Source organism: Cupressus sempervirens, chromosome 10, assembly GCF_028749045.1.
Source record: "Cupressus sempervirens isolate cs-2001-9-10 chromosome 10, ASM2874904v1, whole genome shotgun sequence".
In the NCBI taxonomy this organism is placed as follows: Eukaryota; Viridiplantae; Streptophyta; class Pinopsida; order Cupressales; family Cupressaceae; genus Cupressus; species Cupressus sempervirens.
The window spans coordinates 802,038,422-802,047,276 of record NC_143127.1 but is presented as its reverse complement, the minus strand read 5'-3'; the positions used below and the strand labels follow the sequence as shown (position 1 = coordinate 802,047,276).

Genomic DNA, 8,855 nt, shown 5'->3' with positions numbered 1-8,855 from the left:
GGTACCTACTATAATGGAACTGGATTCATAGGTATGAACTGGCTAGGCATTATGGGTGCTCCCATGGGGTATGTTGGTATTGTAGTGACTGCTTGTGTTGAAAGCATCATTCCTCCTCCATAAGTATTGGCTTGCTTCATGAATGTGATCACTTCTATGTATACTTTATCCAATGTGTCGATATTTGCTCCAAGAAGTATTCTTAGAAAAATCACAGTAAGATGATCCATAACATTCAGATAAATCTGAATAGTGGCTTCAACCAGTATAGTGTATGGAATTTCCAACTAGCAGTAGGCCATATGAAAGTGATGCTTGAAATGTGAAACTGTCTCAGCTAGGTCCCTTTTGATTGATATGAATTGTTGATGTATCATAGTTGGGTTGATGAATGTTTTGAATTGTTCCAAGAACAATTTTTTGAATGTATCCTAATCTCCAATGCATCTAGGTGGTAAATTGACATACCAATTAAAGACAATTTCCCCCAAAGAGTAGGGGAATAAATAAAGAACCACATCCTAATTAGAAATTTACTTTTGATTGGAAATTTCCTTGAAAAATTTGACATGATCTTTGGCAGTTTGTGTTTCACCATAGATGAATTTGGGACAAAACTTCTTGGGATTCTTAGCGAGGTCATGGAGTGCACCCCTCAAGTTTATTGGTGAGTCTACAACATTTGCAAAAAACACCATTAGAGGTTTTGGAAGACCTAATGGTAGTTGTTGAGGAGTAGCTATTGGAATATGTAGTGGTCCACCAAGTGGTTGGAGTGGATGTGGAGTTGAAGAAGATTATGAAAGTTTGAATGGAAGTGGTTGAACTTAGGATGTTCCCTTGTCACTACGTGGTTTATGGAAGTGGGTAAGATCAAGAAACTTGTGTGCACTTGGCATAGATCTTAATGCTCACTAAAATGGGAATTTTGGATCAATATCCTCCATCTTGCATCAATTCCAGAAAAAGTGCACCTCTGTAGAAGTACACTTTCTCACCTCTCTAAATTTTGTGCACCACAGAGTTTTGCACATCTGTGAAGTTGCAAATCTATAGACCTACGTACCTAAAAATCTATGGACTTGTGTACCTATAGAGCTATGGACCTAAATTTATCAAAAAAATAGGAAATTTTGTAAACTTTTGTGAAGCGCAAATTATTGTAGAAGTGAAATTTTTTTGAAACTTTGACAAATTTTCTTCCTTTTTGAGAGTTTAAAGGGGGCCCTCCTTCTAGTGCCACTTCTATTGGGCGGTCATTATGCATGAGGTCAATAGTAGGAATCCATTGTGCAATTCCTCTCTTGAAAAGCTAATCTTTTTGGGATCAACTCCAAGGTTCAATATTTGTCTTGAGACATACCAAAATCAACTAAGTTGAAGATAAATGTGATTGTTCATGTGGAGGCCTTTGTTGGTTCTATTATGATCTCGAAATGAAGTAAATCTATTTGCTATCTCAAAATAATACACAAAAGAACAATACTTTTGGTTTTTTGGTTTTTCAATGAATGCAATTCTAATAGTGCAACTAAAATGAGTTCCTATTCTAACAAGAGGTTAGCAAATAAAATAACATGAAATTGAAATAACTTGAAATTGAAATCCTAAACATACATAAGCTACAAAAAATAGCACACTACGAGTTAAACTTTTTAAGAAATCTATAAGAAACCAATGAAAATAGGAGCAACACTTCCTAAAATCCACTGATGCAATCGTCAGTGAGAAACTTTTACAATCATATGATATTTCATTTTTCATCAAATCACAAGGCCACAAAAAGTGTGCTCATGTGAGAAAAAAAGCAATGCAGACACAATTCAGTGATCTCTTCTCAAGCTTGTTACATCAACAAAATTCAAAAAAAATTAGCAAACACTAGAACTAAAAGATCACACAACCAAAAAAAACACAATAAACCTTTGGCTCAATCACAATCTCATGAATAAAATTCACAAAACAATGACACATTTAAGAAAGAATCACTACACTCCAAATGCGAGTACCAAAAGAATAATTTTATTGCATAATAATGGTGGCCCCAATTACATATTACAATGGAGTATTTATAAGAAATCATCTCCTCAATTTGTGTTGAGAGTGAGAAATATCTTCATGCAATAAAATGTTTTTAATTTAATAAAACAAACTAATTACATACAAACTAACAATCTAACTAGAGCTAAGTAGGACTCCATCCATTTTACATTCATTAATTAGATGCATGAGACCTTTCACTAGTGCATTTCACCCTAAATCGTGACCAAAAATTGCGACCAAGTTTTTTAAATGGGTTGGTTGGTCGCGTTATAAAGCAAAATTTTGTTTTTTTTAATAACATGCCCGTGTTGGTCGCAATTGCAACAAATTAATTCTGTCAAAATTGCAACACACACGAAAGCATAAAACAAAAAAAAAGGGCAAAAATGTAATTCACATTTCATTTGGCGAAGCTGCGAGTCCGATCTCCATCAACATTAGCGCAAGGGAAGCTGTGAGTCCAATCTCCATCAACATTGGCACGAGGGAAGCAAAAAAGTGCGGTCACCATCAAAAAGGGCACAAGGGCACATCTACTAAAAATCATTGACGGGTGCATTTTGATTGTAGAACATTGTAATAAAACTTTGTTGCAACTTATTGCTATGATTGTAGACTTCCATTTCTGCTTTCTTGAATGTCATCACCCTTTTGTTTTAGCTCTTGTTCTTGCCACCTCCTTCATGCTCCGATCACATGGTATTTTAAAGTATTTTTTGGGGGTTTTTTTTTCAATTTTTATGATATGCAGTGTATCATCTCATTAGATTCTTCACTCATACTATGCAAATTTCCATGAACTACCTATTTGGATTATGTTCATGATCTCAACTATTAGGGGAAACTCTGCACACTTTTTCTTCTCTTGACTGTGTAGGGTTCTAGAATTTTGAATGCTTTTGATCTCCTTAGGGCTTGAAGAGCCTTATCTTTATCAGGTCTTCTTCCTTTGAAATGGATGTCATCTCAATTGCCACTGAGTTTCTTATCAAACACAATTGGCTACTTTGCATAATTCACACTAATAGAAACAGCAACACCAACTACTTGTTACTCTGCAAGGAAAAAGTGAGCATCTTCTGCACCCCTTTCACAACTTTCATGCAATCTTTTATGTCTATTACAAAGTGCACTCCACATTTAATGATTGATCTTGATAGAAGTCCTCTCCTTGGAAAATAGAAAGCTTTCTCATTCTTGAATAGGGCTTGACTACTATTCTATTTATCCCAGGAATGCCATGTAAAACTCTCTGCCATATACTGACATATTCAGGTTGTATTGTGTTTTTTAATGGACACTTTTAATGGATTTCTACCAAGCCACTACTTTAAGAATATGCTTTCTTTCATCAAGATTACTTTCTAGGACAGTTACTAAACTTTTTATGTCAAAACTTTAGTTAGAAATATGCTTTCTTGTTGAGCAACACAAAATCTGCCTTGTCTTCATAATTTTGTAAAGTTCTATGATGCTCATCTTGCAAAATCAACCTTGACATTTTTTAAAATTCATTGAAGCATAGTGCATATTCCTTGTTTCTTTTATCATATTTCATTATTCCACAAATTTTTTCTCATGATCAAATCATACAATTACATAGCCTAACAGTTCCTTAAATCAAATTAGCATACATATAGAAAAAATGCACAGAGACGGCAGGTTGTGAAAGCAATCATATAGGGCTACAACGTGGGTAGCCTATATTAATCCTTGAAACCTGCCATGTGTATGAGGGCTTGTCACTACTGACAGTTGGCTAAACACATGGAGCACATTCTTTAATTCAGACACTGCTTGATGAACCTCATTAGCAGTACGTTTTTTCTTTTGAAGTGTTGAAGTTGAAAATTTCTGCATGGAAACACCAACATCAAAGCGTAACATGTAATTTGAGGGTGCCAAATGTACTGCTCTTAATAATGTTCTTTTACAATCTTGCCACTATTCTACTTCATAATGTGATCGAGCTAAATATAATAAAATTTGGGTGTCAGTGCCAAAATAGAATTTCCTCAAACAATTTTGATACATTTTCACTGCAAGCCCAAACTATCCTTGTGCAAAGTAAACATGTGCTAGATTTAACCACACATCAGTCATCTGAACAAAGATGTTTCCTACTGCAGCTTCTTGAACCTGTGTGAAAATTTCCTTTGCAATATCAAAATGACCCCTTTCGGCTAGCACAATGCCTGCCCCATTTGCAGCATAGATATTTCTAGGTCTCTGAGCCAACACTTTGCAATACAGTTCCCTAGCCTTATCAAGATGTATTCCCTCCACATCTGGATCCTTCTTCTCATTACATGAAGCTGCAAAATAATTCTAGTTTCCAAGAGAAATGTCAGCATAAGCATCCTTACCATCTGATACATTTTGTACAGTTTTAATTGTTTCTTTTGCTTTAAGCCAGTCATCTGTTCTCAGTTCCAGGTTTCCAAGCATGGTAATCACATTTACTGAGGTTTTATCCACCTTAAGTTCCTCCCCAATCAATTCTAGGCTTAGTTGGATCTCATTTTGAGCCTGGGCCATGGCTGTAGGTCATAGATATGCATCCACATATTCAGGAAACTTGAACAATATTAGCCTGTACAAAAGATTTTCTTTTTCAGTGTCATGTAGCTATTCAAACAGCCTGGCAAGATTAAATAGTATGGTATATGAAATATTTTACATATTCAACAATGGATGATCTATATTCCAAGTGATCTTTTGTAGTCAAAATAGAAGTTTGAAAATTGTTGAAAATCTAGTATAAGTTTATGTTGAAAATGGTTCTAATCTTTTAAATTGAATTCACCAAATAAAGTTATTTGAGAAGATGTTTTGCAATCAATATAGAAGTTTGAAACATAGAAAATGTTATTTGTTTTTTATTTGTTTCACAGAAAGATTTTGAAGTCAACAAAGGGAAAATCAAGTGATGAAATTTTGTTCCTCTTATGTTCAATGATATAGTTCTATTATCTTTTGTTTTTTTATTTTTTTATTGAATATATATCTTAAAATTATTTTAAATAAATCTTAGGTTCAAATTTATTCAATATTTGATTTATTTTTCAAAAATAAGAAATTGTAACCCACTTGAAGATTTTTGTGACATATGACTTCTAAATGATCCATGAGAATTTAACTTATATCTTGAAAATATTCCAGATTGATTTGGTTTACATTATTACATATATACATATATGTTTCTAGAGATATTTAGTTTATTTAAATATGTTGTTGCTTCTGATCTATCTACTGTATAGGTAAAATACTAAAGGTTCACCACACAAAGAGTCTTTTCGATGAAATGATGTATTCACCAAATACGAAGTATTACCAATGTAGGATGGAATGAATTATTTATCATAGCATCCCCAAAATACCTCAATAGGAGACAAGAGGTAGTTGAATCATGAGCTTTCCATTGAGTTCGAAGATATTTTTAGAAAAAATATATGTATTTTTGGAGAATGGTTAACACTATAAAAGACAAGTTATCTAAATAGATTATTGAATTTTTTGTTAGAAAATATCAACTCGGATAAGATTATAAATCAAGGATAACAACATGATTTGGTATCCTATTTCCAAGATAAAATAGGCTACAAAGAAAGAAATGTGGTTCACTCATAATATTCTAAAATGCTAATTTGGGTATAAATTGTGTCTTGTTGTCTTTATGGGCTTCATTTGGCTGGTCATTAGCTGAAAAACTAGGAATATATAAAGATCAATTAAATAGGGATAATCATTTATAGTTTTTGTATGAACACTTTTAGACTATTTTAAATTAAATATATTGATTTTCCTTTGCATTGAGTTGCTATAATAATTTTGTTTGCTTCAAATCCATATAGTAGATTAAATAAAATGTCTCATTATTTCTATATTCACCACTACTTATAGGTGAAAAAAGAACATTCAAGCATTCAAGGGCTATTGTGATATTTTTTATGCAAGCTCACAATGTCCAATAGACTTTCAAACAACTAGAATGCTTCATCCCATGTATGAAAGTTTTCATTTATAAAATAGTTATTCTATGGTATATGAAATATTTTATATATTCAACAATGAACGATCTATCATTCTCTTGTAACATTTAGCAAATAGTTTGAATACTTGACTTTCTATAATATTTTGTTACTTGTATGCACATTTTTGGGGAGCCAAATGACAAAGATGAGCTTGAAATATTTGAATACGTTCCTTTTCATAAGAGTGATTATGAACATATGTCAAGATAGATTGAAATATACATATATATTTTTATTGCACACTTATGTAGTGCACACATTTAGATATGTGTAGTTACTTTTAAACATGTTAATCTAGTGCAACTTATAAAATGTCTAATATAAGTCTAGGTTGAAAAAGGTTATAATTTTTTAATGGAATTTGTCAAATAAAGTTATTTCAGCAGATGTTTTTTAGTCAACATAGAAGTTTGAAACATAGAAAATGTTAGTTATTATTTTATTTGCTTCATAGAAAGATCATGAAGTCAACAAAAGGAAAATTAGGTGATAAAATTTTGTTCCTGGGTAGGGCCACAATAATGGGTCCCACTTTCCATAATGAAGAAATCAGATGGAAAGTGGGGAAGCTAAATTTTAGGGGCTTCAAATGAAGCCAAATCTTTGAATGAAGGTCCCAAGGGGCTTCACTCGAAGCCTCCATGCCAATATTGGTGTGGGGGCTTTGAATGAATCTTAGGGCTTCATTCAAATCTGACATGCAGACCTCGTTCATACTCCTAATAACCGATCGAAAAAGCTTTTAAATCCAAAATTTTTTCTTTTTTGTCCCATGGTTTCATGTATGAGTTGGTGGACTAGGGCACTAAGAGGGAAGTCAGTAACATCATACCTTGCATCAGCATCTCCGTCTATGATGCAAGAGCACCTATTCATTGGATTTCTCATGGATAAATTCATATTTTAAATTATATTTAAATAGTATTTAAAAAGAAACTCAATTTAAATAGTGTTGTCACTTTATCCCACGGCAACTCAAGTGAAACACCTTTTTCTTCTAGTCGATGGAAGAATTCCATATCCTTTAAACACATAGGAAAAACTTCAAAATTTATACTGGGGCTTTTATTGATGAATTCAACCCAAACGCCATTTCCTAATGCCTCCATGAAAGTTTGTTGAGCCAACTCTAGTTCATCACGCTCAAAATGAAGAACCCCAATGTTGTTTAACAATTCAATGGTTACATCTTCTCTGCTCTTCTTCAGAAGAGACTTTTCTGTGTTAAGAGAATCTAAGGCTGCACTGGGGTCTGATGATATCAATAACTCACCCATCTTAATAAAGGAATGAGCATCACATGGATCTATGTGAGTTACCTTTCTTAGAATTTCCAGAGCCTTCTCTCACTGCCCTTGTTGAGCATATATATGGCCTACAGCTTTAAAGCTCTCACAGTTCTCAGGGTGAACCTCCAGAACCTTTTCAAAATTTGAGAGAGAACTCTTAAGATCTCCCAATTTCATTTAACTTGTCCCAACCCAAAGTATGGCAACACAAAATCCTGTGGCTTTTGGCTTTCCTTGATTGATGCCATGTAGTAGTGGTCAACAATTTCATAATCACCTTTGCTATGATAAGATCGTCCAAGATTATAATATGAATGAGATTTCATGAGAGGGTGGTCTATCAAAACAAGAGCTATCTCAGTCAACTGTTCATTTGGATCTCCACATTGCTAATCACTTGGATCAATGCTTTTCTCTTTCTTCACAAAATAGGTTTGGTCCCAGAGTTTAGCAAGTCAAGAAAGTGAACCATTTAGGTTAGTGTCTCCCCTCCCAAATGATTTCCTCAAAATCAATATAGATGGGTTTTTAAGGAGTAATCCACGTCCAACAGGAATGGGTGGTACTAGTAGTGAAATGTTAAGCCCTATTTAGTTTTTCTTTTCTACTTCCTTAAGTACTCATTCTAAAAATTAGATGGAAGCTTGGGCTATTCTCTATACTCTTGAGAAAGCCTGTGTATCGGTCTGGAAAATGATTTTTGCAAGATGGAATATGATTCTTGTCACCCTTCTGAATAGTGGAAATTTTCTAGATTGCTCTTGGAGGCTAGCCCTGGTGGCTATACTGATGTACAATTTAATATGTTTGAGAATGAATATGAACCTTTTTGTTAATATGATTCTATATGTTAAGTAGTTAGCTATAGATGCACCCTTATGTTTGATCTTTTTTCTTAAATCAATATAAAAAGGTGTGGCCCTCAAGCCACAATTTACGTGGAAATGAAAAAATGTAAAATAAACATAGATATGAGATAACAAAAAAATAAACAATGGAATAATAACAAAAGCAATAGCCATTACTAAAGTCTACCCTTCTCATACTTTGTCACTTGCATAAGCTCAAAATAAGAGATGCTATAAGCCCTAGAAAAGACATAGTTGTTGAACCTAGGAATTCTCATAAAACTTTTCAATGTGGAAATCATTTCTCATCATGCATCTGAAAAATAAGTCTCATCGTCGATTTTTCTTAAAATCATAGTCAATGAATTTAACACTATAAGAACAAACATGCCTACCAAATATGACACTTTGGGTTTCAATGTTGAAACTAAAAAGCATCAACCTACATTGGACAAAACAATTTAAACAAATTGAAATGGAATACCCAAATCGGGAATTGCTAAATGTCCTAATCAATCAATTTTTACACTCTGCAGTAACGATCTAGTATTTATACCAATTATGCTAATTTTTGTGGAATATGTATCATAAATATTGCCTCAAATCCTTAGCCTACCCTATGGGCCCAGAACCTATCCATT

General features: G+C 33.4%; 1 pseudogene; it reads right to left on the bottom strand.

Annotated features, from left to right (window-relative positions):
- Positions 1-3,744: 3,744 nt before the first annotated feature.
- Positions 3,745-8,855, bottom strand: part of LOC149536353 (protein CTR9 homolog pseudogene) — a 48,383-nt pseudogene continuing 43,272 nt past the window's right edge.